The sequence below is a fragment of the Choloepus didactylus genome, chromosome 4 (assembly GCF_015220235.1).
Source record: "Choloepus didactylus isolate mChoDid1 chromosome 4, mChoDid1.pri, whole genome shotgun sequence".
Lineage (NCBI taxonomy): Eukaryota > Metazoa > Chordata > Mammalia > Pilosa > Megalonychidae > Choloepus > Choloepus didactylus.
In genome coordinates, this window is record NC_051310.1 from 120,508,529 (window position 1) to 120,531,540 (window position 23,012).

General features: G+C 37.2%; 1 protein-coding gene across 9 annotated transcripts in view; it reads right to left on the reverse strand.

Moving 5' to 3' along the window:
• The window catches only part of RNF111 (ring finger protein 111), a 180,368-nt gene that overhangs the window by 63,920 nt on the left and 93,436 nt on the right, over window positions 1-23,012 (reverse strand). The window contains exon 1 of one of the 9 annotated variants that reach the window (XM_037833832.1): window positions 21,272-22,101. The exons of the other annotated variants lie outside the window; for them this stretch is intronic. The gene's annotated coding sequence lies outside the window, so the exon portion shown is untranslated. Of the gene's footprint in view, window positions 1-21,271; window positions 22,102-23,012 lie in introns of those variants that run through there. 9 annotated transcript variants of the gene reach the window in all.

Genomic DNA, 23,012 nt, shown 5'->3' on the forward strand with positions numbered 1-23,012 from the left:
AGTTAACAAACTGTTGCTAAAAAAGGTGAGGAAATACAAATACAGACATTGTAAGGTATTAGCAATTAATGTGGAGAAAGCATAAAATTCAGAGAAAATGAAAAGATAAAATGACCAGCATTTTGTTAACCTATGGATAGGTAATATCCAGTGCTACCATCCTAGTCCAAACTATCATAATCTTTTGCCAGTACTACTCTAACAGACTTCTAATTGGTTTTCTTGTTTTTACTCACATTTCATTTCTTTACAGCCACCAGCGTGTACCCTAAGAATATAAACCAGGTCATATCACACCCTGCTCAAAATCTTCCAGTGGTTTCCCAATATCCCCAAAATAAAATCCCAAATTCTTTACCATAGCTTACAAGACCTTTTATGGTCTCATGCTCCTGTCTATATCCCTTATTACCTCACTTCATTGTTCACAAGGCTGCAGCCAAACTAGCCTTCATGTTCCTTGAACATCACAAGCTTTCTGTACCTCAGGGCTTTGTATTTTGTGTTTTCCATGCTTTGGATACTTTTCTCAAAGCTTTCTGAAAGTTTACTGAGTGTTTGCTCATCATTCAAATCTTGGCTTAAAGTCACCTCCTTGAAGAAGACTTCCCTGATTGCTCTGTGGCAGCCATGAGAATGTATCTTGTAGATTTCAATTACAGGGAGCTTAACTGACCAAGGTTCCCAGCTAGTGCACTCTGAAATTCACCACCCTGTTTGCATCAAGGCATTCTTCCCACCAGATGCTCCCTGCCAATGATTGACAGTGGCAAGGATACTAAAGTAGGTCTGTCTCTTAGACACTGATGACTCCTTTGATGGCTGAATTTGGCTCTGAGACTCCCTGACAGCCTTGCTAAACTTCTTTAGACATCACCCAATCTTCTTTACCTCTCTCCTTCCCTTGGGGTCAGATTTGCATAGTGCCACCCTCCCCACGACGCCCACCTGCTCCCATTTTTCCTCACATGCATTTCTCCTAATAAAATCCTTGTCCATTTAACCCAGTCTTGGCACCGGCTTCTCAAAGCTGTACTAACACACAATCCATTTAAAGAACTACCCTCTCCTTCCCTTCACTCAATATCCCATTCTGTTGTGTTTTTTTAAAAAAATAGCAGTTGTCGCTAACCAAAATTATCTCATTAGGCTCTTTATTATCGCAAGTTTCCTCATTAGCATTCAAGTTCCCATGAAAGCAGGAATCTTGTCTGTCCCATTCACTGCCTGATCTCTAGCAACTAAAGCAGTTGCTTGATGCACAGTAGGCATTCACTGAACGCTTTTTTTACTGAAATAACTAATAAAAGAATGGGTGGGTAAAAAGGAAAAGAGTAAAACATGATTGCTACATTTCTGGCTTTGGTAGCTAAAAATATGGTGATACCAATCACGAAAATAGGAAATACAGGAGAATATGAAGAATTTAAGGAGAAAAATATTGTTTTCCATTTTGTGACAGTTGTAACTATATGTGAAACATCACAGTATCAAGAAGATAGTGTATTGATGGAAATAAGACACAAACAACCTAGAAGCATTTTGGCAAAAGAATCCTCTGAATTGGAGCTTGTGCTTGAGTCAAATCCACTTACTAGTTGTCTTACTTAACCATTAAATCCCATTTTTCTGACCTGAAAATGAGAACAATAGTAATAACAAAATTAAGTAATAACATCTTAATATTTCTTGAGCATTTATCATGAGCCAAGCATGGTTCTAATTGTTCCATATCATTTAATTCATTTAATCTTAATAATCCTATGAAGCAGGTACTATTTCCCCCACTTTAGAGATTAGGAAACAGACACAAAGCAGTAAGATAATATGTCCAAAGACTCACAACAGAAAAATCACAGCACAAGAATTCAAATTATGACAGCCTGATTCCAGAATCTGGACTTGGTAAATCACCAAATTATAACAAATTAAAAGGGTTGTATGAAGAATAAATGAGCTATACAAAGTGCATAGTACAAGGCTTGACACTTAGGAAACAATAAATGTAGCTAGTATTACTATAACTATAAAATATATATATATGCAAGATAATTAGAAAGAGAAGAAAAAAGTTGAAACTGACACTCAAAGTCAGGCATATTCTAATATTATGAATGCAATCAATCCCATTTGATGGTATGCTTGGGAGTGGTTGAGATGGGAAAATCTATTTTGTACATGTTTTCACAGTTAAGAAAAAAAGAGCAACTAAATAGACAATGACAATTAAATGCAATAGATGACCCAGGACTGGATCTAATAATTGAAGAGAAAGGGCCCAAAAGGATATTATTGGAACATATTAAAAAATGGAAATAAACTGTAAGCTTTATATCAATGTTAAATTTCATGAACTTGATAACTGAATTTAAGGGGGTTACATAAATGAATATCCTTATTCTTAGGAAATGTACATGGCAGCATTAAGTGTTCAAAAAGCATGATCTATACAACCTACATTCAAGTGTTCAGAAAATGTATTGATAAACAGAATGATGGCAAACGTAGGAAAATGCTAAAATTGAGGGATCTGGATATCTAGTAGGGTAGGGCTATGTTGGAGTTCTCTATATGGGATTTGTTATTAGTTTTGCAACTGTCCTGTAAGTTTCAAAGTATTCAAGATAAAAAGCTTAAAATTCAGGCATATTCTGATGTTTAGAAAAAATGGCAAATAATAGTATTGCAGTATAAGATTGTGAATTTACGGCATTATACTCTACTTCCTTTCCTAAAACCTACCAAAACAACAAAAATAAAGAAAAACTCAATATCTAATTACACTAGGGAATGGGCTGCACACACAGTGAAAAGTATCTGCTAACTAAAATAAAATTAGTACCTATTTGAGAAGGGACACCACAAGCTGACCTCTATGGGTCATAAACAGGATACAAATTTCTCCAAAGTAAATAAAAGGGTCTTTAGAATGCCCAACTAAATCCTTCTAACCGGATTTAAAATCATATATTTTTAATTAGAAATTCAAACGAGATGCATTCAATTATTAAAAGAAAAAAACCATTGCTGCATTTATCACACTTACCCATTGCGCCTACGTCTTCCAAACTACAGCAGAACCACTAAAAAACATCCAACACAAAAATAAACCCACACATCTATTGGCCAATGATTTTTGACAAAGTTGCAAGACCACTCAATGGAGAAAGAATAGTATCCTCAACAAATGGTGCAAAAGGATTAAAATGGACCCCTATTTCACACCATGTATAAAAATTAACTCAAAATGGATCAAAGACCTAAAAACATAAGAGCTAAAACCTAAAAAACTCTTAGAGAGAAACATAGGGAAATACCTTCAGAACAATGGATTCTTAAGACTCAATATGAAAAGCATGCACAACAAAAGAAAAAAAATAGGTACATGAGACTTCATCAAAATTTAAAACTTTTGGGCATCAAAGGACATTATCAAGAAACATAGAGGACATCCACAAGGATGGCTATTATTTAAAAAATGGAAAATAACAAGTGTTGGAGAGGGTGTGAAGAAATTGGAAATACAGTTCCAATTCCAGTGCACTGTTGGTGGTAATGCAAAATAGTGCATTTGCTGTGGAAAGCAATATGGTGGTTCCTCAAAAAGTTAAATATTTGAGGAATGTGGGAAGATGGCAGAGTAGGAAGCTCCAGAATTCAGTCCTTCCACCAGAACAACTATTAAACAGTAAGGAAGTATCTGAAACAACTATTTTGAAAACCCAGAGGCCAATAGGGAAGAGTGGGAGGAAGAGGCCAGTAAATTACAGTAAAGCCCAGTAAATTACTCTTTCTACACGGAGATTACTAGTGCTCATTCCCCACTCTCATGACCACTGTGGGGTCCAGCCCCTGGCTAGCTCACTGGTGACAGAAAGGGACAAAAAGTGCTCTTCCCCAAGACCAGAGGGGAGCATAGCCAACTGCTGATCACTATTTTGGATTAGCAGCTTTGGATGGCTGGGAGCCCAGCTTTAAGTGCAGCCACTGTTCCAACAAGCCACAGACAAATGCAGCAGCAGAGAAGACGGAAAGATACTATTCTTTATCATGGCTGTAGGGGACAGTTAGTTGAAGGGCCGCATTTGCTGGGCAGGCCAAGGAAGCTCAGCTTTGGGGAGCCATGGAAGAATTTCCAGGCACCCTTCCTAATCCCCTCCAGAGGCGCTGCTTTTGAGCTGGTCTATAACGTCTTTATGGGTCTCTGGCCTTATTTCAGCTGGGAAAGATTGACTTGGGAAACTCTTCTCTGGTGCACCCTACCTCCCAGAATTGGTCCAACAGGCAAAAAGCTTGAGACAATAAAAGGAGTGTAATAAACTCTAAAGGCAACAATCTGGGGCAAAGGTTTGTCGGCTTTAAATAACTGGATTAAATAATCTGTCTCCTGGGAAATAGAGGGGGCATTCAAACTCCTGTGAAGAGAGAATTCAAAAACACCTAATAAGCATAAGCCCGGACAAAACACAGGTCCAGAAAAGACGGACACGGAACACTGCATTTGCTTTGGGCAGACCTTCCTGATATGAAGCCTGAAGCTCAAGGAAAATCTCTGTCTTAGCACCAGTTGGTTACAAAACCAAGAAAAAAACACCTCAGTGTACAACAGGAGGACAAGACAAACAAGCAAACAGGAAATGACAGTCCAACCAAACGAAGACAATAAAAATCCAGAAAATACCAACAAAGACGACCAGATGTGGCTATACCAAACAAAGACTTAAAAAAAAAAAAAAAAAAAAGATCCGAAAAATGCTCAAGGAGATGAAGTAAAATATAGAGAAAGAACTAAAGGATATCAGAAAAACAAAGAATTAGCAATAGGAGAATTTTAGCAAAGAAATAGAAATTTATAAAAGGACTCAAACAGAAATACTAGAGTTGAAGACCACAATAACTGAAATGAAAAATTACTAAGAGGGTTTCAACAGTAGATTGGAGCCAGCAAAAGAAATAAGCAAATGTGAAGACAATTGAAATGAGTCAGGCTGAGGAGCAGAAAGAAAAAAGAATTATAAAAAGCAAAAACAGCCTAAGACACCTCTGGAACACCATCAAATGTACCAATATATGCATTATGGGGATTTCAGAAGAAGAAAAAAGAGAGAAAGGGCAGAAGGGATATTCAAAGAAATAATGACAGAGAACTCCCCAAATTTAGCAACCATGTGAATATACAAACCAAGAAGCCCAGAGAACACCAAATAGGATAAACATGAAAAAAATACAACCACCCCATCATATATTGATCACATTATTGAATGCAAAGGACAAGGGAAGAGTTCTGAAAGCTGAAACAGAAAAGCAACGTGATGCGTACAAGGGAGTCCCAATTAGATTGAGTGCTGATTTCTAATTAGAAACCACGCAGGCAAGAAGGCAGTGGGTTGAAATACTTAAAGGTAGTCATCTCAGGCAATTATAAATGCCAGTTTTACTGAATTGTTTTGCTTGATATGTAACTTAACTCCCTACAGGTGCTAAAATGCAAATGCATAAAAAGTAATGAGGGGGGCGGGGCAAGATGGCAGACTGGTGAGCTGTATGTTTTAGTTACTCCTCCAGGAAAGTAGGTAAAAAGCCAGGAACTGCGTGGACTGGACACCACAGAGCAATCTGTCTTTGGGCATACTTCATACAACACTCATGAAAACGTGGAACTGCTGAGATCAGCGAAATCTGTAAGTTTTTGCGGCCAGGGGACCCGCGCCCCTCCCTGCCAGGCTCAGTCCCGGGGGAGGAGGGGCTGTCAGCTCCGGGAAGGAGAAGGGAGAATTGCAGTGGCTGCTCTTATCGGAAACTCATTCTACTGATTCAAACTCCAACCATAGATAGACTGAGACCAGACACCAGAGACTCTGAGAGCAGCCAGCCCAGCAGAGAGGAGACAGACATAGAAAAAAAACAACACGAAAAACTCCAAAATAAAAGCAGAGGATTTTTCGAGTTCTGGTGAACACAGAAAGGGGAAGGGCGGAGATCAGGCCTTGAGGCGCATATGCAAATCCCGAAGCAAAGCTGATCTCTCTGCCCTGTGCACCTTTCCTTAATGGCCCTGGTTGCTTTGTCTATTAGCATTTCAATAACCCATTAGATCTCTGAGGAGGGCCCTTTTTTTTTTTTTTTTTTTTTAAATCCTTTTTGCTTTTTCTAAAACAATTACTCTAAGAAGCTCAATACAGAAAGCCTCAAAGAATTGAAATTTGGGCACGTCAAGTCAAGAGCAGAACTAAGAGAGCTCTGAGACAAAAGGCAATATTCCAGTGGCTGAGAAAATTCACTAAACAACACAACTTCCCAAGAAAAGGGGGGTGTCCGCTCACAGCCACCATCCTGGTGGACAGGGAACACTCCTGCCCATCGCCAGCCCCATAGCCCAGAGCTGCCCCAGACAACCCAGTGTGACGGAAGTGCTTCAAATAACAGGCACACACCACAAAACTGGGCGTGGACATTAGCCTTCCCTGCAACCTCAGCTGAATGTCCCAGAGCTGGGAAGGGGGAGCAGTGTGAATTAACAGAGCCCCATTCAGCCATCATTTGAGCAGACTGGGAGCCTCCCAACACAGCCCAGCAGCCCAGAACTGCCCTGGGGGGACGGCACTCACCTGTGACATAGCACAGTCATCCCTCAACAGAGGACCCGGGGTGCACAGCCTGGAAGAGGGGCCCACTTGCAAGTCTCAGGAGCCATACGCCAATACCAAAGACTTGTGGGTCAGTGGCAGAGACAAACTGTGGCAGGACTGAACTGAAGGATTAGACTATTGCAGCAGCTTTAAAACTCTAGGATCATCAGGGAGATTTGATTGTTAGGGCCACCCCCCCTCCCCGACTGCCCAGAAACACGCCCCACATACAGGGCAGGCAACACCAACTACACACGCAAGCTTGGTACACCAATTGGGCCCCACAAGACTCACTCCCCCACTCACCAAAAAGGCTAAGCAGGGGAGATCTGGCTTGTGGAGAACAGGTGGCTCGTGGACGCCACCTGCTGGTTAGTTAGAGAAAGTGTACTCCACGAAGCTGTAGATCTGATAAATTAGAGATAAGGACTTCAACTGGTCTACAAACCCTAAAAGAACCCTATCAAGTTCAGCAAATGCCACGAGGCCAAAAACAACAGAAAATTATAAAGCATATGAAAAAACCAGACGATATGGATAACCCAAGCCCAAGCACCCAAATCAAAAGACCAGAAGAGACACACCACCTAGAGCAGCTACTCAAAGAACTAAAGATGAACAATGAGACCCTAGTACGGGATATGAAGGAAATCAAGAAGACCCTAGAAGAGCATAAAGAAGACATTGCAAGACTAAATAAAAAAATGGATGATCTTATGGAAATTAAAGAAACTGTTGACCAAATTAAAAAGATTCTGGACACTCATAGTACAAGACTAGAGGAAGTTGAACAACGAATCAGTGACCTGGAAGATGACAGAATGGAAAATGAAAGCATAAAAGAAAGAATGGGGAAAAAAATTGAAAAACTCAAAATGGACCTCAGGGATATGATAGATAATATGAAACGTCCGAATATAAGACTCATTGGTGTCCCAGAAGGGGAAGAAAAGGGTAAAGGTCTAGGAAGAGTATTCAAAGAAATTGTTGGGGAAAACTTCCCAAATCTTCTAAACAACATAAATACACAAATCATAAATGCTCAGCGAACTCCAAATAGAATAAATCCAAAAAAAACCCACTCCGAGACATATACTGATCACACTGTCAAACATAGAAGAGAAGGAGCAAGTTCTGAAAGCAGCAAGAGAAAAGCAATTCACCACATACAAAGGAAACAGCATAAGACTAAGTAGTGACTACTCAGCAGCCACCATGGAGGCGAGAAGGCAGTGGCACGATATATTTAAAATTCTGAGTGAGAGGAATTTCCAGCCAAGAATACTTTATCCAGCAAAGCTCTCCTTCAAATTTGAGGGAGAGCTTAAATTTTTCACAGACAAAGAAATGCTGAGAGAATTTGCTAACAAGAGACCTGCCCTACTGGAGATACTAAAGGGAGCCCTACAGACAGAGAAACAAAGACAGGACAGAGAGACCTGGAGAAAGGTTCAGTACTAAAGAGATTCGGTATGGGTACAATAAAGGATATTAATAGAGAGAGGGAAAAATATGGCAAACATAATCCAAAGGATAAGATGGCCGATTCAAGAAATGCCTTCACGGTTTTAACGCTGAATGTAAATGGATTAAACTCCCCAATTAAAAGATATAGATTCGCAGAATGGATCAAAAAAAATGAACCATCAATATGTTGCATACAAGAGACTCATCTTAGACACAGGGACACAAAGAAACTGAAAGTGAAAGGATGGAAAAAATATTTCATGCAAGCTACAGCCAAAAGAAAGCAGGTGTAGCAATATTAATCTCAGATAAAATAGACTTCAAATGCAGGGATGTTTTGAGAGACAAAGAAGGCCACTACATACTAATAAAAGGGGCAATTCAGCAAGAAGAAATAACAATCGTAAATGTCTATGCACCCAATCAAGGTGCCACAAAATACATGAGAGAAACATTGGCAAAACTAAAGGAAGCAATTGATGTTTCCACAATAATTGTGGGAGACTTCAACATATCACTCTCTCCTATAGATAGATCAACCAGACAGAAGACCAATAAGGAAACTGAAAACCTAAACAATCTGATAAATGAATTAGATTTAACAGACATCTACAGGACATTACATCCCAAATCACCAGGATACACATACTTTTCTAGTGCTCACGGAACTTTCTCCAGAATAGATCATATGCTGGGACATAAAACAAGCCTCAATAAATTTAAAAAGATTGAAATTATTCAAAGCACATTCTCTGACCACAATGGAATACAATTAGAAGTCAATAACCATCAGAGACTTAGAAAATTCACAAATACCTGGAGGTTAAACAACACACTCCTAAACAATCAGTGGGTTAAAGAAGAAATAGCAAGAGAAATTGCTAAATATATAGAGACGAATGAAAATGAGAACACAACATACCAAAACCTATGGGATGCAGCAAAAGCAGTGCTAAGGGGGAAATTTATAGCACTAAACGCATATATTAAAAAGGAAGAAAGAGCCAAAATCAAAGAACTAATGGATCAACTGAAGAAGCTAGAAAATGAACAGCAAACCAATCCTAAACCAAGTAGAAGAAAAGAAATAACAAGGATTACAGCAGAAATAAATGACATAGAGAACAAAAAAACAATAGAAAGGATAAATATCACCAAAAGTTGGTTCTTTGAGAAGATCAACAAGATTGACAAGCCCCTAGCTAGACTGACAAAATCAAAAAGAGAGAAGACCCATATAAACAAAATAATGAATGAAAAAGGTAACATAACTGCAGATCCTGAAGAAATTAAAAAAATTATAAGAGGATATTATGAACAACTGTATGGCAACAAACTGGATAATGTAGAAGAAATGGACAATTTCCTGGAAACATATGAACAACCTAGACTGACCAGAGAAGAAATAGAAGACCTCAACCAACCCATCACAAGCAAAGAGATCCAATCAGTCATCAAAAATCTTCCCACAAATAAATGCCCAGGGCCAGATGGCTTCACAGGGGAATTCTACCAAACTTTCCAGAAAGAACTGACACCAATCTTACTCAAACTCTTTCAAAACATTGAAGAAAATGGAACACTACCTAACTCATTTTATGAAGCTAACATCAATCTAATACCAAAACCAGGCAAAGATGCTACAAAAAAGGAAAACTACCGGCCAATCTCCCTAATGAATATAGATGCAAAAATCCTCAACAAAATACTTGCAAATCGAATCCAAAGACACATTAAAAAAATCATACACCATGACCAAGTGGGGTTCATTCCAGGCATGCAAGGATGGTTCAACATAAGAAAAACAATCAATGTATTACAACACATTAAAAACTCGAAAGGGAAAAATCAATTGATCATCTCAATAGATGCTGAAAAAGCATTTGACAAAATCCAACATCCCTTTTTGATAAAAACACTTCAAAAGGTAGGAATTGAAGGAAACTTCCTCAACATGATAAAGAGCATATATGAAAAACCCACAGCCAGCATAGTACTCAATGGTGAGAGACTGAAAGCCTTCCCTCTAAGATCAGGAACAAGACAAGGATGCCGCTGTCACCACTGTTATTCAACATTGTGCTGGAAGTGCTAGCCAGGGCAATCCGGCAAGACAAAGAAATAAAAGGCATCCAAATTGGAAAAGAAGAAGTAAAACTGTCATTGTTTGCAGATGATATGATCTTATATCTAGAAAACCCTGAGAAATCGACGATACACCTACTAGAGCTAATAAACAAATTTAGCAAAGTAGCAGGATACAAGATTAATGCACATAAGTCAGTAATGTTTCTATATGCTAGAAATGAACAAACTGAAGAGACACTCAAGAAAAAGATACCATTTTCAATAGCAACTAAAAAAATCAAGTACCTAGGAATAAACTTAACCAAAGATGTAAAAGACCTATACAAAGAAAACTACATAACTCTACTAAAAGAAATAGAAGGGGACCTTAAAAGATGGAAAAATATTCCATGTTCATGGATAGGAAGGCTAAATGTCATTAAGATGTCAATTCTACCCAAACTCATCTACAGATTCAATGCAATCCCAATCAAAATTCCAACAACCTACTTTGCAGACTTGGAAAAGCTAGTTATCAAATTTATTTGGAAAGGGAAGATGCCTCGAATTGCTAAAGACACTCTAAAAAAGAAAAACGAAGTGGGAGGACTTACACTCCCTGACTTTGAAGCTTATTATAAAGCCACAGTTGCCAAAACAGCATGGTACTGGCACAAAGATAGACATATAGATCAATGGAATCGAATTGAGAATTCAGAGATAGACCCTCAGATCTATGGCCGACTGATCTTTGATAAGGCCCCCAAAGTCACCGAACTGAGCCATAATGGTCTTTTCAACAAATGGGGCTGGGAGAGTTGGATATCCATATCCAAAAGAATGAAAGAGGAGCCCTACCTCACCCCCTACACAAAAATTAACTCAAAATGGACCAAAGATCTCAATATAAAAGAAAGTACCATAAAACTCCTAGAAGATAATGTAGGAAAACATCTTCAAGACCTTGTATTAGGAGGCCAGTTCCTAGACTTTACACCCAAAGCACAAGCAACAAAAGAGAAAATAGATAAATGGGAACTCCTCAAGCTTAGAAGTTTCTGCACCTCAAAGGAATTTCTCAAAAAGGTAAAGAGGCAGCCAACTCAATGGGAAAAAATTTTTGGAAACCATGTATCTGACAAAAGACTGATATCTTGCATATACAAAGAAATCCTACAACTCAAGGACAATAGTACAGACAGCCCAATTATAAAATGGGCAAAAGATATGAAAAGACAGTTCTCTGAAGAGGAAATACAAATGGCCAAGAAACACATGAAAAAATGTTCAGCTTCACTAGCTATTAGAGAGATGCAAATTAAGACCACAATGAGATACCATCTAACACCGGTTAGAATGGCTGCCATTAAACAAACAGGAAACTACAAATGCTGGAGGGGATGTGGAGAAATTGGAACTCTTATTCATTGTTGGTGGGACTGTATAATGGTTCAGCCACTCTGGAAGTCAGTCTGGCAGTTCCTTAGAAAACTAGATATAGAGCTACCATTCGATCCAGCGATTGCACTTCTCGGTATATACCCGGAAGATCGGAAAGCAGTGACACGAACAGATATCTGCACGCCAATGTTCATAGCAGCATTATTCACAATTGCCAAGAGATGGAAACAACCCAAATGTCCTTCAACAGATGAGTGGATAAATAAAATGTGGTATATACACACGATGGAATACTACGCGGCAGTAAGAAGGAACGATCTGGTGAAACATATGACAACATGGATGAACCTTGAAGACATAATGCTGAGCGAAATAAGCCAGGCACAAAAGAGAAATATTATATGCTACCACTAATGTGAACTTTGAAAAATGTAAACAAATGGTTTATAATGTAGAATGTAGGGGAACTAGCAGTAGAGAGCAATTAAGGAAGGGGGAACAATAATCCAAGAAGAACAGATAAGCTATTTAACGTTCTGGGGATGCCCAGAAATGACTATGGTCTGTTAATTTCTGATGGATGTAGTAGGAACAAGTTCACTGAAATGTTGCTATATTATGTAACTTTCTTGGGGTAAAGTAGGAACATGTTGGAAGTTAAGCAGTTATCTTAGGTTAGTTGTCTTTTTCTTACTCCCTTGTTATGGTCTCTTTGAAATGTTCTTTTATTGTATGTTTGTTTTCTTTTTAACTTTTTTTTTCATACAGTTGATTTGAAAAAGAAGGGAAAGTTAAAAAAAAAAAAAAAAAGAAAAAAGACAAACAAGGAAAAAAAAAAAAAAAAAGATGTAGTGCCCCCTTGAGGAGCCTGTGGAGAATGCAGGGGTATTTGCCTACCCCACCTTCATGGTTGCTAACATGACCACAGACATAGGGGACTGGTGGTTTGATGGGTTGAGCCCTCTACCATAAGTTTTACCCTTGGGAAGACGGTTGCTGCAAAGGAGAGGCTAGGCCTCCCTGTATTTGTGCCTAAGAGTCTCCTCCTGAATGCCTCTTGTTGCTCAGATGTGGCCCTCTCTCTCTGGCTAAGCCAACTTGAAAGGTGAAATCACTGCCCTCCCCCCTACGTGGGATCAGACACCCAGGGAAGTGAATCTCCCTGGCAACGTGGAATAGGACTCCCGGGGAGGAATGTAGACCCGGCATCGTGGGATGGAGAACATCTTCTTGACCAAAAGGGGGATGTGAAAGGAAATGAAATAAGCTTCAGTGGCAGAGAGATTCCAAAACGAGCCGAGAGATCACTCTGGTGGGCACTCTTACGCACACTTTAGACAACCTTTTTTAGGTTCTAAAGAATTGGGGTAGCTGGTGGTGGATACCTGAAACTATTAAACTACAACCCAGAACCCATGAATCTCGAAGACAGTTGTATAAAAATGTAGCTTATGAGGGGTGACAGTGGGATTGGGAATGCCATAAGGACCAAACTCCACTTTGTCTAGTTTATGGATCGATGTGTAGAAAAGTAGGGGAAGCAAACAAACAGACAAAGGTACCTAGTGTTCTTTTTACTTCAATTGCTCTTTTTCACTCTAATTATTATTCTTGTTATTTTTGTGTGTGTGCTAATGAAGGTGTCAGGGATTGATTTAGGTGATGAATGTACAACTATGTAATGGTACTGTAAACAATCGAAAGTACAATTTGTTTTGTATGACTGCGTGGTATGTGAATATATCTCAATAAAATGATGATAAAAAAAAAAAGTTAAAAAAAAAAAAATAAAACACATGTGTGACCACAAAAAAAAAAAAAAAAAAAAAAATAATTGGGGTAGCTGGTGGTGGATACCTGAAACTATTAAACTACAACCCAGAACCCATGAATCTCGAAGACAGTTGTATAAAAATGTAGCTTATGAGGGGTGACAGTGGGATTGGGAATGCCATAAGGACCAAACTCCACTTTGTCTAGTTTATGGATGGATGTATAGAAAAGTAGGGGAAGCAAACAAACAGACAAAGGTACCCAGTGTTCTTTTTTACTTCAATTGCTCTTTTTCACTCTAATTATTATTCTTGTTATTTTTGTGTGTGTGCTAATGAAGGTGTCAGGGATTGATTTAGGTGATGAATGTACAACTATGTAATGGTACTGTAAACAATCGAAAGTACAATTTGTTTTGTATGACTGCGTGGTATGTGAATATATCTCAATAAAATGATGATTAAAAAAAAAAAAAAAGTAATGATAAATCTATGGTTTGGGGCATACAGTACAAAGATATAAGTGGTAACACGTATGAAAAAAGGTGGGAGACAGAGAGGTACAGAAAAAACATGTGCATGTTACTGAAGTCAAGTTGGTATCAAACCAAATACAATTGTTATATATTTAGGATATTAAATTTTAACTCCACGGTAACCACAAAGAAAATATATAAAAATATATCCAAATAAAAAAAGAAGGTACTCAATATGGTACAAAAAAAAATCAAATAAATATAAAAGGAGGCATTAACAGAAGAACTGAATGACAAAAAAAGGTATTAAAACTTACAGAGGCTAACTGAGAAAATGGCAGAAGAAAGTCCTGCATTATCAGTAGTGACTCTAAATGTACACAGAGTAAACTCCCCTGTCAAATGTCAAAAGGCAGAGATTGGCAGAATGGATAAAAAAGCATGACCCACCTATCTGCTGCCTGCAAAAGACTCACCTTAAATTCAAAGACACAAGTTGGCTGAAAGTGAAAGGATAGAAAAGCATGTACCATGCAAATAGGAACTACAAAATAGCTGGGGTAGCTATACGAATATCACATAAAATAGACTTTAAGTAAAAAACAGTTATGAGAGACAAAGATGGTCATTACACACTGATAAAGGGGTCAATTCAACAAGAATATGCAACAATTATAAATACATGCACCTAATAGCAGAGCCCAAAACTTACGAAGCAAATACTGACAGATTTGAAAGGAGAAACTGACGGTTTGACATTAATAGTAGGAGACTTAAACATACCACTTTCAATAATGAATAGAATATCCAGTCTGAAGATCAATAATGAAATACAAGACTGAATGATACTCTAAACCAACCAGACCTAACAGACATAATACAGATCACTTCAACCAACAACAGAATACACATTCTTCTTTAGTGCACATGGATCTTTCTCCATGATAGACCACATCTTCAGTCACAAAACAAGTCTCAATAAATTCAAAAATATTGAAATCATACAATGATCTTCTCTGACCATAGGAGAATGAAGCTAGAAATCATTAACTGTGGGAGAAACGGAAACCCAAATATGTGGAAATTAAATAACATATAATGGGTTACAGAGGAAATCACAAGGAAAATTAGGAAATATCTTGAGGCAAATGATATACCAAAACGTATGGATGTAGCAAAGGCAGTGTTGGGAGGCAAATTTATAGGTATAAATGCTTACGTTAAAAAAGAAAGATGTCAAATCAGAGACCTAAACTCCAAACTGGAAGAAGCAGAAAAAGAAGAGTAAAATAAATCCAAAGTAAGCAGAAGGAAGGAAATAACAAAGATTAGAGTGGTGATAAATGAAACAGAGGTCAAAAAAACAATGGAGAGAATCAATAAAACCAAAAGTTGGTACTTGGAAAAGATCAATAAAATTCACAAACCTTTAGCTAGTCTGATAAAGAAGAGAGAGAAACAAATACCAAAAATCAGAAATGAAAACAAGGGGACACTATTACAAACTCCACTAAAATAAAAATGACTGTAAGAGAATACTATAAAAAATTGGATGCCAATAAATTAGATAACTAGATGAAATGGACAAATCCTTAGAAACAAAGAAACTACCTACACTGACTCAAGAAGAAACAATCTCAACAAACCATTTACTAGTAAAGAGACTGCATCAGTCACCAAAAACCTCCTAACAAAAGTCCAGCACCAGATGGCTTCACAGGGGAATGCTACAAAACATTCCAAAAAGACTTAACTCCAATTTTGCTCAAACCCTTCCAAAAAATATAAGAAGGAACATTCCCTAATTCATTCTATGAGGCCAACATCACTCTCATATCAAAGTCAGACAACATTACCACAGAAAAGAAAATTATAGACCTATATCTCTTATAAATATAGATGCAAAAATCCTCAATAATATATAAGCAAACCAAATCCAACAGAACATTAAAAGAATTATATACCATAATCAAGTGGGATTTATCCCTGGTATGCAAGGTTGGTTCAACAAAAGAATATCAATTAATGTAACATACCACATTACAGAATGAAGGAAAAAAAACCACACGATCATTTAAATTGATGCAGAAAAGGCATTTGACAAATTCCAGCACCCCTTCTTTATAAAAACACTTAGAGCACAAGGAATAGAAGGCAACTTCCTCAACATGATAAAGGGTATATATGAAAAACCCACAGCTAACATCCTACTTAATGGTAAAGACTGAAAGCTTTCCCTCTAAGATCAGGAGCAAGACAAGGCTGCCCACTGTCACCACCATTACTGAACACAACACTGTACTGGAAGTTCCTGTCAGAGCAATTAAGCAAGAAAAAGAAATATAAGGTATCTAAATTAGTAAAGGAAAACTTTCTCTATTTGCAGATGACATTATCCTATACATGGAAAATCCTGAAAAATCCAAAAAAAAAGCTCCTAATACTAATAAATGAATTCAGCCAAGTGGTTCAGTACAAGATAAACACCCAAAAATCATTAGTTTATATATACAATCAATAAACAATCAGAAGAAGAAATCAAGAAAAAAATTCCATTCACAATAGCAAATCAAATATCTAAGAATAAATCTAGCCAAGGATGTAAAGGACTTGTACACAGAAAACTATAAAATGTTGCTTGAAGAAATCAAAGTAGATCTACATAAATGGAAGGGCATTACAGGTATATGGAGTAGAAGACTAAATATTGTTAAGAAGTCAATCCTACCCAAAGCAATTTACAGATTCAATGCAATCCCAAGCAAAATTCCAACAACCTTCTTTGCAGAAATGGAAAAGTCAATCATCAAATTTATATGAAAGAGAAGGGGACCTAAATAGCCAAAGCCATATTGAAAAGGAAGAATGAAGCTGATGGACTCACACTTCCTGATCTTAAAACTTATTACAAAGCCACAATAATCAAAATAGCATGGTGCTCAGAAATCAACCCTCACATTTTTGGCCAATTGATTTTTGATGTGAGCAAAGACCACTCAATTGAGAAAGAACCGTCTCTTCCACAAATAGTGCTGAAAAAACTGGATCTCCATTTTCAATTAAAAAAAAAAAAAAGTACCCCTACAACACACCTTACATAATAACCAACTCAAAATGGATCATGACCTAAATAAAAAGCCAGAATTGTTGAACTCCTAGAAGAAAATATAGAGATGCATCTTCAGGACCTTGTGTTAGGCAATAACACGGGACTTCATCAAATTAAAAACTTTTTAAAGCAAAACAACAACTTACACAATGGGAGAAAATATTTCGAACCACGTATCAGACAAAGGTTTAATATTCAGAATATATAAAGAAATACTTCAACTTAACAAAAAGACCAACAACCCAATTTTAAAAATGAACAAGAGCTGACAATATATTTCTCCAAAGATACAAATGGGCAGAAAGCCCATGAAAAGATGCTCAACATCACTGGCTATTAGGGAAATGCACGCCAAAACCACAATGAGATACCATTTCACATCCACTAGAATGGCAGCTTTTTAAAACAAGGAAAATAACAAGTGTTGGGGAGGATGTGGAGAAACAGGAACACTCAGTCAATGCTGGTAACAATGTAAAATGGTGTAACCAGTGTGGAAGACAGTTTGGCAGTTCCTTAGAAAGCTAATATAGAATTACCATGTGACCTGGCAATCCCACTGCTAAGTATATACCCAAAAGAATTGAAATCAGGAACTCAAACAGATATTTCCACACCGATGCTTATAGCAGCATTATTCACAACTGCCAAAAGATGGAAGCAACCCAAGTGTCCATCAACCAATGAACGGATAAACAAAATGTGGTATATACACACAACAGAATATTATTCAGTCATGAAAGGGAATGAAATCCCGATACATGTGATGATATGGATGAACCTTGAAGACATCTGTGGAGTAAAATAAGTCAGACACAAAAGGACAAATATTGTATGATCTCACTGATATGAAATAATTAGAATAAGCAAACCGACAGACTCACAATCTAGAATACAGTTACCAGGGGATGTGGTGGGGACAGGGAAAGGGAAGTTAAGTCTTGAAATGTACAGGTTTCTCTTTGGAACAATGGAAATGTTTTGGTAATGAATGGTGATGATGGTAGCACAACACTGTGAATTAATATAACAGCAATGAAATACATATCTGAACATGGTTAAAAGCAGAAATGTTAGGTTGTATATATGGTAACAGAATAAAAATTTTTAAAAAAATCCATGGAACTGCACTACACAAACAGTGAACCCTAAATTAAACCATGGACTATAGTTAATAGCACAACTTTAAAAATGTGCTTTCATTGACTATAACAAATATACCATAACAATGCAAGGTGCTAATAGTAGGGTGGTATATGGGAATCCTGTGTTTTACACATGATTGTTCTGTAGACCCACAACTTCTCTAATAAAAAAAAAAAAAGGCAAATTGAAAGTTAAATATAGAATTACCATTTAGTTATATACCCAACGAAAGTGAAAACGGTCACAAACCGATGCTTGCCCATCAGTGTTTGCAGCACATTATTCACAATAGCTAAAAGGTAGAAGCAACCCAAATGTCCACCAACAATGAAACAAAATGTAGTATTAAATACAATGGAATATTACTCAGCCATAAAAAGGAATTTTTGCCACAACTGGACAAACCTTGAAGAAATCATGCTGAGTGAAAGACCTCAGATACAAAGCAACAAATATTGAATGATCTCATACAAAATAATCAGAACGTGTCAATTCAAAGTCAGAAATTAGAACACAGGTTACCAGTGACAAGTGTGGGGGTGGGGACTGGGGAGTTAATGCTCAACAGATAAATTAATAGAGTTTCTTCTTGGGTGATGAAAAAGTTTTGGCAGTGGATGGTAGTGAAGGTAGTAAAGCATTGTGAATGTATTCAACAACACTGGAATTGTGTATTTAATTTTAGGTTGTATACATGTTATCAGAATAGAACTGTATTACACAAAGAGTGAACACTAATGTAAAGTTTGAACTATAGTTAATAACAATAATAACAAATAAGCAATTGTAACAAATGTACCACACACTGATGCATAATGTTAATAGGGAAAACTGTGTGAGGAGATGTATATAGGAAGTCTGTACTTTCTGTATTTTTCTATAAACCTACAACTGTTTTATGAAAAAAAAAATTTTAAAGGAATGAAATTCTGATACATGCTACTATATGAATGAGCCTTGAAGACATATTAAATGAAATGTCACTCACCAGAGACAGCTATTGTATGGTTCTTCTACTTATTATGAAATAGCTAGAATATGCAAATTCAGAGACAGCACAGGTTACTGGGGACAGGAGGGAGGGATAATGGGGTTAGTGCATAGTGGACATAGGGTTTCTGTTTGGATGACAGAATTCTGGTAATGCATGGAGGTGGGGGTAGCGTACATTATGAATGTGGTAATTCCCACTGAAATACTTGGGAGTTGTTGAGATGAGCAGGTTTATGTTGTACATGTGCTTCCACAATTAAAAAAAAAAACAAAAAACTAAAAGAACAATGATAATTAAATGTAACACAATTTTGAACTGGATCTAATAAAGAAGAAATGGCCCAAAAGGACATTAATGGAACACATGAAAAAATTGGAACATGAACTGTAAGCTTTACACATACGTTAAATTTCATGAACTTGATAACTGTACTTAAGGTGGGTATACAAGTGAATATCCTTGTTCTTAGGAAATGTACATGGCAGTATTAAGTAAGTGTTCCAAGAGTATGATATATACAACCTACTCTCAAATGTTCAGAAAATTAGATGGATGGATGGATGGAAAGGGAAAGAGGGAGGGACAGAGAGGGGCAAATGTGGCAAAATATTCAAAGTTGGTGTACCTGGGTATGAGGGGGGATAGTATGTTGGAGTTCTCTGTATGGGTTTTTAGTATTTTTGCAATTGTCTTTCAAGTTTGAAATATTTCAAAATAAAGTTTTGTTGTTTTTTTTTTTTTTTAAAGCATTCAATACCCACAACCACATACCAGAGTTTCCAAAGTTTTATGTCTGACCAGAATGACCAAGATAGAAGAAAATAATGTTGAATATTCTCAATCTTCCTCATCACTGACTCTATATTACATTACATTCTGTAGACTTCCTTATCTGATTTCTGACTCTGGTCTATTTCCATTGCTTTGAGAGAGGGTGGCAAGTTAGAGTATTCTCTGATGACTCCAGGATCCCACTGATACTAGATGATTTCACTGACATCTCACCAGTAACAAACACTGCCATCATATGGGATCATTCTTAGCCTAAGACAGATATCCAAAGTATACTAGGAAGTGCTGTCAAGATTATGTCCTGGGAGATCTTATCCATAACCACCTACTTCCCCGACTGTAATGTTCATGAACAGATTTTCACTCTGACTTCCCTGGCCAGGTGTCCCACCCTTAGATTCTGAACATTCATGTCATGCTTAGCATCCCCCAACATGTCATGCAGAACCCTTTCAATTGCTCCCACACAAGGGCTTTATCAAGAGCTTCAAACGAACAATGAAACAACAGAGTATGAATAATGTTTGTAGAATTCACTAAGAGAGCTGATCACCAACAATTTGATAAACTTCAGAAAGGATAACTCCCCACTAGTCTCAGGAAAAGGAGCACATTCCAACCAAAGCAGCCCTGCTGTAGCACTCTTAAGTGTTCAAGAGTTCCACTCATTTGAAGGTGAACTCAGAATTCTGAAACACTGATCCTCACAGTTAGACTCAACTAAAAGTGTTTCTTCTTTAGCCAGTTTCAGGAGCTTGGGAGCCACAGAAGACATTCTTTATAGCTAGAGTCCACCAAACTCTTAAAATGGAGAAACAGCACTAGAGAGAACATTGAGGAACCAAGTTTTCTCCTCTATAAAACTGATAACATAAATCTATATGCTGCTTCTTGACTAATAATGAGTATTAAATAGGAAAGTGGTTGCACCTTAGAGAAAGCTTGAAGAAATCAATTTTTTATGTGTAAGGTTAAAAATAAACCTTTGAACCAGAGGTGGCAAATTGGCTGGAATCAGCTCACAGTGTTACTGGACCAATGTGGTCACCAAATTACTGGACGAATGCCATAGGTTCTTTGCCTGATACACTCAAATGCCCAATTCCTGAGACACCAGGGTTTAAAAGTTAGAGTTTATTACTAGGTGCGAAGCAAGAGAACAGACAGCCTTACTGGCTCAAAAAGCTTTCTCTCCAAACTGCAGTAATTCTGATAGTTTTATAGTATTAAAAGATGGGCAGCTTTTAAGATATTGAGCACAATGGCTCCAGATGATGAAATTAGAGGTGATCTAAAAATGGACATGCACAGATTGTTTACATGCTTAGTCACAGAATGTATATAAGAAAGTGGCAGCCTTAATATGATGGGCATGATTTTTAGTACTATAATGAGTACTACCTGTATATGTGACTTACCGGTTAAAAATCTAAGCTACTGCACATGTCAGGCAGGCCCATGTTGGTTAGATCCAGCTTTGGTTATCAAGGCAACTTTGGACTTGGGACTTCGAGTAGATTCGCTCTGGGCTGACCCAAGACTCTTCATTAATAAATGTTAGGGGCTGTCTTTAGTGATCATAAGACTCTAAAGACGAAAAACCAGATAAAATAGGTACAAGTGAAGATTAGTCACCAGGTTTTTACAATCACAAGGGCGCAAGATAAAGGCTATACAATCATTATCAGAGATCAAGGCAGCTGTGGATTACAGTCCAGAGATTTTAATTATTTCCCTCTGCCTACTCTAATATACCAGAAAGTAGAAAGGAATATCTATATAGTGATTCCATAATCATAATCATCCCTTGAACCTTAACTTCTTGGTTACAACAGGTATATTTTCTTTAGCCCAAGCAATCCAGAAAACAAACCTAATGGCTACTGGTAAACCATTATTAGGCATTTTCATTAAAATTGGGAAGAAAAAAAGGATATTTGTTGTCACATAATACTGTTCTGGATAGGCTAGTGAAGGCATTGAAACAAATGATTGGGCATAAATATTAAAAACAAGGAGGCAATTGTTTTCATCATTTGCAAATGACATGACTGTACACTTAGAAAATTAAGAATTGACAGGAAACCATGGGAAAGAGTAAGACAGGTGGGTGATATGTATGGTAACCACAATGATAGTCCAAAATCAATGACTCTCCTTTATACAAACTATAGCTAATTAGAAAATGTTAAAGAATAACAAAAAAATACCACTCACAATAGAAGGAAAGAGATTTACTCTTTAATATCAAATTTATCAAGAAATACACAGGACCTATGTGAAGACAACTATTGATGCTAATTACTCAAAAATTAATGTGAAATTCAATGTGATCCCGAAATACTAGAAAAAATTTTCAATTATAAAACAGGAAAAACTATTAAATGTATTCCCTAGGCCTCCAGAATACAACAGATCTGTTCATAACTCTGCATTTAGCAGCTCAGAATTTCTCCTTACTTTTCTTAGATCCAAAGATAAATCTTGATACCCTGTGGGTAAAGAAGAGGAAGGATAAGGAATCTCAATGGATGGCTCTATGCTCTTAAAATGGGGAGTGTCTCCTACTACTTGACAGTCACATGGTCAGTTTTTTTGGTTGTATTTAAAAATCAATGGATTAAGATCAATTTATATGGAGACTGAAGGGATTAAAGGATTAAGGAACTAAGGTCCAAAGATGTTCTCTCTATTTCTAACCTAAACAGATATCCACAGAGACAATGGCTTGTTGAAAGGAAATGGACATGAGATATCTATGTGAGGAGATTCTGGGACATCCTCTATTCCATGTGGCTCTGGATATTATTGCTCACAGTATTAAAAGCAATGAAGATCTAGTATAACAGGGTTCAGAACTGCCAAATGTGGAAAGTCAAATGAAAGTTATCTTATGAGCGATCTGCCCAGGATCACTACTTCCTCTGAAATAGTAAGGGGGAACTGAGAAACAGCAATAACACCATGTATACATTTACAAAGAGACTTCATGTGGGTTGACTATCTCAGCTAAGGTTTATACCTGTGAATGAAATTAAGAGTCTCTGACCTCAAAAGACTTGGGGGATTTGGAGCAAGTAGAGATGGTGATCGTCAATGTACTAAATGTCACCAAATTGTTAATTTAAAATGGATAATTTTTTTATGTGAATTTCACCT